The sequence below is a fragment of the Felis catus genome, chromosome C1, assembly GCF_018350175.1.
Source record: "Felis catus isolate Fca126 chromosome C1, F.catus_Fca126_mat1.0, whole genome shotgun sequence".
In the NCBI taxonomy this organism is placed as follows: domain Eukaryota; kingdom Metazoa; phylum Chordata; class Mammalia; order Carnivora; family Felidae; genus Felis; species Felis catus.
Window position 1 is genome coordinate 209,963,629 of NC_058375.1, and position 12,394 is coordinate 209,976,022.

The 12,394-nt window shown below is 41.7% G+C and overlaps 1 protein-coding gene across 11 annotated transcripts in view; it reads right to left on the minus strand.

Moving 5' to 3' along the window:
* Positions 1–12,394, minus strand: part of COL4A4 (collagen type IV alpha 4 chain) — a 135,188-nt gene that overhangs the window by 121,704 nt on the left and 1,090 nt on the right. For 9 of the 11 annotated variants that reach the window (XM_045034560.1, XM_045034568.1, XM_045034567.1 and 6 more), the window contains exon 2: positions 11,082–11,244. The gene's annotated coding sequence lies outside the window, so the exon portion shown is untranslated. The remainder of the gene's footprint in view (positions 1–11,081; positions 11,245–12,394) is intronic. The other 2 variants (XM_045034563.1, XM_045034562.1) reach the window with 1 other exon arrangement.

The window sequence follows — 12,394 nt, forward strand, 5'->3', positions numbered from 1 at the left end:
GACCTAGAGGCAGCCTAACCCAGAGCTTGACCTAGAGCTCTGGCTCAGGGCCGGGGGATACTGCAAACTGGATGGCTCCTCTCAGAGACAGGACTTAGGAAAGAGAAGAAAGGGACTGGGGGAGGAAGACACCCCGAAGGAGAGTCAGACATTCGAAGGCTGAAACAGGTCTAGGAGAAGCACAAGCCTGAATTTAGAGGAAACAGATATCCTCAGTAATCATAAAAAAAATTGGGTTTTTAAGAAAGGAAAATGTGAAAAGAGAAAGACTGATGGTCCATCAGAGAATGAAAGACTAGCTCATTCCCAAGAGCTGCCCCATTTCTGATGCAGGCTTATAGTCTATTCCCTTTATCTGAGCAAACTGACCTGTCCAGCCAAGTCTGATGAAAAGCATTGCTCTGCACCCATAGCTGGTCCCAAGGCTGGACACCCCAACAGGAAGCTCTCTTGGAGATTCCCCCAGAGGATCCCCCAGAAGATCTCCCCCAAAGATCCTGGATCTCTGAACATCAGCCTCGTTCAACAACCAAAGTAAGGTCCACAGGCTCTTTCCCAGCCTGTATTTATTTCAGTAAGCTCTAGCTTATACAGCAAATATCATTAGCTTCTCTTTTTCCAACTCCCTGGGCTGATTTTTTTTTTTTTCACTCCTTTATGAACGTTCCTGGACTCCAATTCCCCTGGGACTCCTCATGAGTCTTTGCTCGATGTTTTCCAAATGCTATGTCTGGGAACAAGATCTGAGACCTTCTAAATCATTATTTCTACTACGGGGAATTTGTTTTCTCTGCAACCCAATCTTGAAAAGAAATACACCCTGCTTGGGTTCTCATCAACCGGGGGATGGGAGCAGGGAATGGTCAAGATTACAGGACCGGATAGCAGGAGACTGAGTATCAGAATCTTCCAGTCGCAAAAAGGTAATATAAGTATGATGTCTTTTCTTTTCCAAAGTAACATTAAGTCTTTGAGCTTTTTAAAATAATAATATTTTTGTTCTTTCAGTGAAATGAATTCCTATTAACTTAATATCTACACGTTCTTTCTTTTGACCTTCTGACACTGAACTATCTGAAGACTCTCCAAGGTGAAATTTTTCTGATAGTCTGAACACCTATTTGTATATACCTTTATCTTTCCAAAATAGAATTCCTAAAGGCTCATCTTTGCAAACAAGTAAGAAAAAGGCCTCGAAGGATAGAAAAGTGCTCCCAGAAAAAGAATGACAATGTTGTGTCCACCTCAGTGGCCGGACATCTCCTTTCGAGGCTTACACTTCCCATGTTAAGAGATGACTCAACCTTTCCCCAACATATAAACTGCTTATTTGGTTTTGGTATTTAGAAAATCCCATATTCTTGGGTTGACTCTACCTGCAGATGTTGAAAGAGTTCAGGTTGGTTTGAGCTTTTTAGCAAAAACAATCCATCTCAACAAGTAAGTATCACAAGGCTTATAAAGCAGGTCATGAATCTGTGTGGTCCATGAACCACTGGAATGTGGTTGGAGCTTCATGTTCTCTGAGAAGCAACACGGAAAAACTTTGAGAACTACTCAAGTAAATTCTTGAGAATGACTCTGAGTTCCAACCTGACCAGCATGCTGCTGGATTACGGCCAATCCCGCCCCCACCTTGCCTTCCCTGCAGGTTCAGTTGAATTGTTTAAGAGTGCTATGGAGTCCTCAGTTGACCTTGGAGTTGAATTTGCTAGTCCAAAGCCAACTGGAATACATCTCAGCTAACCTACTATTCTGCCAACATAGGTTTTTATTATCATTTTCTCCTTGAGGACTCCTCCCAATATCAACAGAAAAGTTGACAACAACCATAATAATGTCACTGCTTGGGAACCACATGGAGGTGATATATGCTCTAAAAATACACAATGGATTTTCAAAACCAGATGGGCCCTTCACCTCCAAGCTAAGAATGACATTCTTGATTCAAAATGCTGTATGTCTCTTGTCAAAAACACTAATCTCCCAGGTTTCTCTAGGTCTGTGATTTTCCCCTCTGGGCAGGGCCGGGTGACTCTATCTGGTTTCTCTGGACCTTTCAGACCTCTGGGAACTGCCTTTGTGTTGAGCTCTGGCAGTAACACCCCATAATCCCAACAGGCAGGGCCCACCCATACTGTGAGGCTGACGTGTGCCTTTGGTGACTTCTCCCCTCCTCCACAGAGACAATCTGCCTTCTTCTCCTGGTCCATGCATCTCACGGTTAGGGATAACAGCAGGTTCTGGAGTTAGAAAGCCTTGTGCTCAGATCTTGACCACTTAGCCTTGTAACCCTGAGCAAGTACATAACTCCTCTGAGCTTCTGACTTCTCAGCATGTGAAATTAATCCCTGAGAGAATTACATGAGTCTACACTAGTGCCTATCACAGTGCCTGACATGTGGTAGTGGCTCAAAAAATGTTTGTTTCCTTCCTTCCTAATACCCTGTAGGAGCAAAAGAGCTCCCATGCACAACATATTAGAGAAGGGTTAGAAAATTGGGAACTGGAAGCCCGGGCAAAACTCAGGAAGAGGCCAAGATTGGTCTGGAGAGGCAAGAAGATCTGGGGGAAAGAAAAGAGGAATAAGCTATGACAGTCCCTCCCAAAGTACCTATTAAACATAAGGACAGGGGCGCCTGGGTGGCTCAGTTGGTTGAGTGTCCGACTCTAGATCTCGGCTCAGGTCACGATCTCACGGCTCGTGAGCTTGAGCCCCACATCTGGCTCTGCGCTGATGGCGTGACAGAGGGATCCTGCCTCCCTCTCTCTCTGCCCTTCCCCCACTCTCTTGCTGTCATTCTCTCTCTCTCAAAATAAATAAATAAAAATTTAAAAAAAAACATGGAGAGAGAAATTATGGAGGGAGATGAAGAATCTTCAGTTAGTGGAGAATCACAGAGTTAACATAAGTTGGAGAAGACCTTAGGAAAAGGCTGGCATTGGGGTTTATCAACCAGAAAGACAGGTCCTTCTGCTATCACTGTTGCTGCAGTTCCCTCTAACCCCTGCCCCACTACACACACACACACACACACACACACACACACACACACGCACACACACACTTCTTAGCCCTCCTTCTCCTCTTCTGCTTTCCTTTCTCCTCCTCTTCTCCATCACCACAATAGTCACCAACACCACGACCATAAGAAAGTATAGGGGCACTTGGGTGGCTCCATCAGTTGAGCATCTGACTTCGGCTCAGGTCATAATCTCACAGTTCATGGGTTCAAGCCCTGCATCAGGCTCCGTGCTGACATCTCAGAGCCTGGAGCCTGCTTCGGATTCTGTGTCTCCCTCTCTCTCTGCCCCTCCCCAGTCTGCACTCTTCTCTCTCTCTCTCTCAAAAATAAATAACCATAATTTTTTTTTTTTTAGAAATTATAATGAGCAGCATTGCCAGAGGACCACCTATATGCTAAGCACTGCTAAGGGCTTAACACAGAGCTGCAACCTTCACAGTAACCCTGAGTTAAATATTATGATTACTTCTTTTACAAGTAAGTCACACACGCAGTAAGTGGCATACCCAGGATTCAAACTCCAAAGACCTCCTTACTAGCCATGACACGACACAGCTTCAAAATTCATGAAAATTCATGGATGAGTTTCAGGAATTCATCTCTAAGAACAACTTTAGCCTTCAATAATAGCAGCAGCAGGGAGAGTCATTTCTGAATGTAATGGGAACACTATGATACAAAGACATTCAGCTTCCCATGAAACACCAAAACTTGAATTTTTCTTGTGTGAAGGTCTGTATGTTTGGGATCGCAAATCTAGAAACTTCTATAGGACAGTTGGAAATCTTAAAGGGCATCGTTTCTCACTAAAACGTAGGAAAGTTGAATATTCAAACATTTAAGGTAGCTATGTAGGCGAAAGAAAGAAAGAAAGAAAGAAAGAAAGAAAGAAAGAAAGAAAGAAAGAAAGAAAGAAAGAAAGAAAGAAAGAAAGGTTTCACAAAATGTGTCCAAATGAACTTTAAAGGTAAACAAAGTAGGGTGAGTGTGCAGTTGGTTCCAAGACAGGAGGAAAGCTTTGTCTTGGTGAGAAGGAGCACAGTAGTCATGTGAGTCTTGTACCTTTTCTGAGGAGAGCTTAACTATCTCCTTTTCCTCTGGCTGCATTTCTGTCTTCTACCCAGTGTCCATCTGTCTTGTGTCTGGCAGGAGCTGGCTCCTAGAAACTCAGAATCTCCTGCTGGGTCTCTCCTTTGGGGAAAGACCTGGAACTAGACTCCTCTTGGGATGCTTCTGACCTCTGGAACCTAATAAACGTTTCAAGGGCATCCCTCAAACCTGGGCTTCAAAGCTAGTCCATCCCACAGGCTGCTGCAGACCATAAAACACATTCAGTGTTTCTGTGTGGACATTATGCACCAGTAAATAACTGCTCAAAGCCAAGACAGCACGCTAGGTATGGGAAGAGGATGTCATGTGGGCAGAGTGGCCGAGATGACTAACAGCTGGAAGTTTCACAAAAACATAAAGAATTCTATTATTAAAGTAACATTGTCTCCGTGTTCTAAAATTGGAAAGTGAGATTTTTTTTTCCAAACTTCAGAAATTAAGGATGAGAAGAGGTCTATATTAATTTTTTACAACAAAAGTATTAAGCATGTGTAAAAAATAAAATAATACACAGAATTTTGACTATACATGAAAATTATAAGATTTGTAAATTCAAGTCAACTAAAAATGTAATAATGTTTAAAATTTGAAGTGAATTTCAGTTAACTTGCCTGGCATTCGCCTGAAAGTTTTTTTCTGAAATCAACTCCATATACTTTTGGTACAACGTAAATAAATACCTATGATTTTGTTCATTCAAGAAATATCTATCCATCTACCATTTTGTATCAAATACCATGCTAGGCCCTGTAGATACTAAAATGAATTTTCTTTACCTGAAGTAATCAATATTACTTTTAAGTAGATCGGGGAAAGTTAAAGATGTGTATTGTAATCACTAAAGTAACCACTAAAAACAATTCAGAAAGATATAAGTAGAAGCCAATGAAAAATTAAAATGGAATACTAAAAAAATTGAATAACATAAAAGAATCCCCAAAAAAGGAACTGAGACAGAAAATAAATGGAGAAATGGCAGACCTAACTATAATCCTATCAACTAGTTTATATGAAAATATACTAAAAATTCCTACTAAAAGGCAAAGACTGCCATACTTGATTTAAAAAAGAAAAAGCCAACTATATGCCATAAAATACACACTTTAAATAAAAAGACACAAATATATTGAAAGCAAAGGCCAGGAAAACATCTCCCACACAAATAGTACATACAAGAAAGGCAGACTGGCTATGCCAATGGCACATAAGAGATTTGAAAATAGGAAGCAACACGATATGGATCAGAAAGTTAATATACCAGAAAGCAACACATATCATAAATATAGGGACTTAGTAGCAGAACTTCAAAATACGGGAAGCAAAAATTGAAAAACTAAAAAAAGAAATAGATAATTTTTCAAACATACTTGGGACACTAACTCTTCTCTTGGTATTTGATAGAACAAGGTAGAAAGTATCAGTCAAGACACAGAAGATCTGAACAACACCGTCAACCACCCTGCCCTAATTTATATATATAAAAGACTACACCCAACAACTACTGAATATATATTCTTTCCGCCACGTGGATGTAGTGTGTTTACCAAGATAGACCATACACTGGAACATGAAACAATCTCAATAGATTCCAAAAGATTGAAATCTTGTGGAGAATTGAATTCAGACTCAAATTCATAAACCACCTAGGAAATTTCCAAATATTTGGAAATTAACACACTCCAAATAACCCATGAGTCAAAGAAAATATTTTGAACTGAGTGATAATGAAAACAACACATCAAAATTTATGGGATATAACTTACCCAACACAGGCAAAGAAAATATACCTATAAATGTTCATATTAGGAAAGAAGAAAAGTCTAAATCAATTATCTAAGCTCCTATTCTGGAAAATGAGGAAAAGAAGAACAAATTAATCGAAGCTAAGAAATAATAAAGGTAGAACAGGAACTCAACAGAAGAAAAAGCACTCAAGCAATAGAGAACAATGAATGAAACTCTAACCTTGGCTCTTCAGTTTTTAAAAAGGTAAATAAAATTGATCAACTTGATAAATTACCATTGTCAAAAATGACAAAGGGGAAAACATGACAGATCTACAGGTATTAAAAAGATCAGGGGGGCCTGGGTGGCTCAAGTTGGTTAAGAGTCCGACTTCAGCTTAGGTCATGATTTCACAGTCCATGGGTTCAAGCCCTGTGACAGGCTCTGTGCTGACAGCTCAGAGCCTGGAGCCTGTTTCTGATTCTATGTTTCCCTCACTCTCTGCCCCTCCCCCGCTTGTGTGTGTGTGTGTTCTCTCTCTCTCTTTCTCAAAAATAAACATTAAAAATTTTTTTAAAAAGATCAGAATCTTCTGAACAATTATATACTAATACATTTGATAATGTATAAAAAATGAACACATTCCAAGAAAGATGAAAATTATCAAAACTGACACAGGAAGCAATAGAAAATCTGCATAGCCCTATAGCAATTAAATTCACGATAATTAAATGAAATTCAAAACCTTCTGCAAAGAAAACTCCAGGGTCAGCTGGCTTCACCGGTGAATTCTATCAAATATTTAAGGAAGAAATGACATCAATTCTTCAAATACTCTTACAGAAAATAGAAGATAGAATGCTAGGCAACTCATTTTATGAGGTAAGTATTACTCAGATACCAACTAGATGAGGGTATTACAAGAAAACTACAGATCAATATCCCTCATGAATGTAGACACCACTGTCCTTAACACAATGTGAGCTGATCAAATACACATATATGTAAGTTCAAATTATCTAGGACAGCATAAGCTATTTTTTAAAAAACCAACAACAAAGTTGGAGAACTTGCATACCCTGATTTCAAGAACCTGCTCGAAAGCTATAGTACTAAGGAAATGTAACATTGGTGAAAGAAGAGACAGGTATATGAGAGGAACAAATAAAAGACCCAAATATAGACAATTAATTGATTTTCTATTAAAATCAAGACAATTCAGTGGGGAAAGAGAAGTCTTTTCAACAAATGGTGCTGGGACAGCTGGATATCCGTATAAGAAAAGCAAATTTAAAACAGATCCTGGGGCGCCTGGGTGGCTCAGTCGGTTAAGCATCCAACTTCGGCTCAGGTCATGATCTCTTGGCTCATGGGCTCGAGCCCTGCGTTGGGCTCAGTGCTGACAGCTCAGACCCTGGAGCCTGCTTCAGATTTTGTCTCTCTCTCTCTCTCTCTCTCTCTCTCTCTCTCTCTCTGCTCCTCCCCTGTTTGCGCTCTGTCTCTGTCTCTCAAAAATGAGCAAACATTGAAAAAAAAATTGTTTTAATAATAAAATTATATATATATATATAAACAACTAATATAACTCAACAGTAAGAAGAGGAACATTTTTTTTTATTTTTTATTCTTAAGCTTGTTTATTTACTTAAGAGAGAGCTCAAGCTCGAGAGAGAGTTCGAGAGAGAGCAGGGGAGGAACAGAGAGAGAGGGAGAGAGAAATCCAAGCAGGCTCCACAGTGTCAGTGCAGAGCCCAACACAGGGGCTCGATCTCATGAACCATGAGATCATGACCTGAGCCGAAATCAAGAGATGGACACTTAACCGACTGAGCCACCCAGGCACCCCAAACAATCAATGTTTTTAAAATGGGGAATAGATTTGAACAGACACCTCACAAAAGAAGTTCTACGAATGGTTAAGAAGTACATGAAAAGAGGTTGAGCATCATGAGTTATCAGGCAAATGAAAAAAAAAAAACACATTGACACACCACTGTATAACCATCAGAATAAAACTAAGAAGACAGGGGCGCCTGGGTGACTCAGTCGGTTGAGCGTCCAGACTCTTGATTCCAGCTGAGGTCATGATCTCACAGTCATGGGATCCAGCCTCACATCGGGCTCCGTGCTGACAGCATGGAGCCTGCTTAGGATTCTCTCTCTCCCTTTCTCTCTGCCCTTCCTCTGCTCATGCTCTCTCTCTCTCAAAATAAAGTTAAAAAAAAAAAAAGAATAAAATTAAAAAGATTGAGGATACCAAAAGAATGTGTCAGAAATATATGCGGGAGCTAGAGCTCTCACACGTTGCAGAGGAGAACAGAGAATGTGGGGGAGAACACGGAATGCGGGTGAGAACACAGAATCCAGGTGAGAACACAGAATGATACAACTACTTTGGAAAACAGCTTCTTTTGTAATTAAACATACACCTACCCTGTGGTCTAGCCATGTCACTTCTAGGCATTTATTCAAGAGCACCGGAAGCACACGGGCACACAAGCCTTGCGCACAAGTATCCACAGCCGCTTTATTTGTAACAGCCCCCTAACTGGAGACAAATCAAATGTCCAACCGCTGGTAAACGGCGTTTGAAAAGCTGATACGCATCCGGTGGAAGCAACAGGAACAAACTGCTGTTACACACGGCACGGAGGGATCTCACCAGCATTCCGCTGAGTCAAAGAAGCCAGACACAAAGGGGACGCACTGTTTGATTCCATTTGTATAAAATTCCAGAAAATGCCAAGCAATCTACAGTGACAGAAAGCAGATCGATGTTTGCCTGGGGACGGGAGTGGCGAGAGATGGGCTGCAAAGGGGCAGCAAGCGAGAGAAAAGCTCTGCGTCGTGACTGTGGTGTGGGTGGCACGGGATGAATGCACCTGTGAAGCTCCTCGCGTTGTGTACTTTAGATAGGTACTGACTGTTTCTTGTACAAAAATCACAACTCAGTAAATTAATTTTGCATCTGTTATGTTAAAAAAAACATCACCTTCTGTACCCGCCCTCAAAGGCCTTGTAATCCAGAAAAGTAAAATGCAGTACAACAAGTTGATTTTAGACCACCCTGTTCTATTCTAAGAAGCGTGGAATCAGCTGCAAAGCAGACAAAGAAGGGTTTCTGGAGGCTTTAAAGTAAGCAAGTGCTACGATGTAGATGATGGGCATTACTAACATTCACCAAATATTTCCAGCCCTCTTTGCAGGCGTGTGGTAGTCTTTCCCCATCCCTTACAAAATGAAGTGTGGTCAAGTGACCACTTTGGCCAATGAAACGCCAGTTTAGTATAATGAGTATGAGCCACATCCCCGTGGAAGCTTTCAGAGCAGTTTCTTCCTTGACACATCCTCTCCCCCTTCTGAGATGAGAGAACATGTTGCATGGGAATTTCCAGGAGGTTCCTGAGTGGCTATCATAAGCAAAGCATCCTCCCCTCTCTCGCCTCCCCACACTCTGGGGTGAATATGTAATGTAAACAGAGAGGGAAAATCTTGTTACTGGAAGCCTCTGAAATCTGGGGACTGTTTCTAACTGCTCCAAAAGCGATCGGTCTTTTCCCATACGACGTGCAATTTTAAGTGGAACTCCGACAGTGTCTTAGAAGATGGGTTTCAGAGGGAACTTGCAAGGCACTGGCTAGAAGGCTACCGTAATCCATAGATGGTAAGTGCAGGAACTGGGCAGGAGTTTAGAAAAGCAGTGAAGGAATCCAGAGATTTAAAATGGAAAAGAGCTGACAGGAGTTGATAATGACTCTGAGACTCGAAAACAACCTAAACGTCTGTTTTCGAGGTGCTGCAAAGAGAAGGTTTTTGAAAGAAAAGGGATGGCTAAATGGGGAGATGAAGCAAAAAAAAAAAAAAGATTAAGGAAAGGAGGAGCTACGGCCACCTCGTCGAAAGCAGAGGCACATCCCTGTACAATAAAGGCTATAGAAAGATCAGGAACTTTGGAAGAAAACAGACCTGGGTGTGAATCCTGAAACAACTGGTTACATCACTTAAGTCGTTCATTTACCAACAGTAAAGAACGCCAAAAGGACCCCTACCCTCATGGGGCTTACACTCAAAGGGAAGGAAGCGACCACTATATATTTAAGTACCGTGTAGAAAACCCACATGATGTTGTCATTATGGAAAAGGGGCAAAATAATAAATATAAGGCTTGTCAAAGGCAACGACCACTTCATTTTGTTCAAAACCCTCATCTGCCGTCAACATCAAAAGTAGAGATCTCTGTGTCCTTTGTACTCACATAAAGAGCCATCCCCCCCTTTCCTTCTACTTTACCACATTTTAAGAACCAACGGTGAAAAATCAAGTCTCTTCACCCCAAGAATTCTGGTTTACTGACACTACCTAGTGAGTGTACCAAACATTTTGTGTGTCTATGTGTGTCTGGGTGTGACTTTTTTTTTTAATTGAAGTATAGTTGACACAGAATATTACATTAGTTTCAGGTATACAACACTGTACCAAAGGAGAGTGTATGTATGTGGTGGGGAGGTGAGGGATGGGTGGTGAAATCTGGCTTTTAGACAAGCCACTTCTCAAAGTTTAATGTGAGGAGGAATCAGTGGGAGACCTTGGTGAATGCAGGCTCTGATTCAATGGGTCTGGGGTAGGGCCTAGGATTCTGCATTTTTTTTTTTTTTTTTTTGAGTAGGGTCCATGCCCAACACGGGGCTCGAACTCCCAACGCTGAGATCTAGAGTCACGTGTTCTGCTGACTGAGCCAGCCAGGTGCCCTAAGACTCTGCATTTGTAACCAGCTCTCCAGAATGCCGAAGCTACTGCTCTCAGGATGCCAAGTAACATTGTTCTAGATGTCTTAGTAGTGGGTTGACCTCAAGGGAGCTAGTGGGGCGTGTTTGACCCTTGCCCTTTCCTACTGAGGAACTCCTACTCCTACTGAGTTGAGAAGAGCATCTCTATCTTGTGCCGCCATTTCTAATCGCGTTCACCCTACTTTCCTTTATGCACCTGGAGAATCAGATCCCGAAATGTGTTTGTTTGGGGAAGACCCTGGACAAAGAGCTTCTAATGCCTTGCTGCACTGGATTCCTACAGCTCCTTGAGGTGGGGACCATGATTACGCCCATTTTACAGAAGAGAAGACGCCATCCTAGATAGTTTAGCTCACACTAGCAGGTATGGAAAGGACTCAAAATCCAGAGTCTACCCCAGAGACCAAGCTCTTAACAACTGCTTCCTCCTCACCGTGTTTACATCACAGGTTTCTTTCCTGCTCTGTTGCAGCATCAGAAGCGACTTGCAGTTGATGGCTGCCTCCCATTTCAAAGTCGACAAAGCCAAGTCTGATCTTCTTGCAAAATGACTTGGTTTCAGGAAAAGGAATTGAAATCCAAAATGGAGAAATCTTCTGGAATTAAAAGAGAGGGGATTCAGCACTAGCATTGAGGGTTTTTTGTTTTGTTTTGATTTTTTTTTTTTTTTTTTTTTGTCTACGAAGTAATGTGAGTTCATAGAATATTATCATACATCTTTTGGAATTCTTGGACACTCATATTTCATCAACTGAGCACCTGATGTCCTACCTAACAAGGGTGCCGGGAGAAGGTTCCTTAAGAGCCTTCCCTGTCAATAGGGAGAAGCTACTCTGTACCACAATGCAACATTATGTGTGCTAAAGAGTTTAATATATGTCCTTTTGATTTTTCTACAAAGAAGAGACCCTAATTCAATTCAGCTAACCAAAGTTTGCATGTAATACGGTAGCTCTCAAACACAGTTGCACACGGGAATTTCCAGGGAATTTTACAGCACACCTGAGTCCTACCCCTGAAAGGTCTGGTGTGACTGGTTTGGGATGCACTGGGTAACAGGATTTTTAGAACTTCTTAGGAGCTTCTAATGCGCAGCCACAGTTGACAATCGCCGGCATGAAAAACAGAGGGAAGACGATAAAATTCGCTCTCCAGCCAAAAAAAAAAAAAAAAAAGGGTGGGGGGAGAGGAGATGTCTTCATCCATCCGCTGTTAGGGTTTTGCCTACATACATGGCTACATAGGTCTAACACAATAATCAACCCTATTCTAAGTGCCAGCAAGTGGTTCCCCACAATCACTGACCAAACCACACATTTCACACTTGGCGTTTGATGGCCACCTACTGCAGATGTCAGCAACACTGCCCCAAAGCAGGGGCGCTTAACATGGAGACGGAATTCAGGTGGCCTGTGAACGTATGGCAACAAAAAGCCCATGTCCCTTTTCTCTAACCTTTCCTGGAAGTTCCCCGTTTCCGGCAGTGATGAATACAGGCTACAAAGCACAATAGCATGGGCACTTCTTGGGAGTTTGCATCCGCTAATACTTTCACATCTTAGTTTTGCCGTCACCACTACTGGAGATTACAGTTGTTGAACGGATCTGCCGTTAGACAGAGGGGTCTTCGGTGCAACGATAAGGTTGCACCTCTGCGGCTGTATCACCACTTTGATGCTCTGATTTGTACTCCAGTAGAAGTGATTCTGATTTAATTGTATTTTTCTGTATGTAATGACATGATTC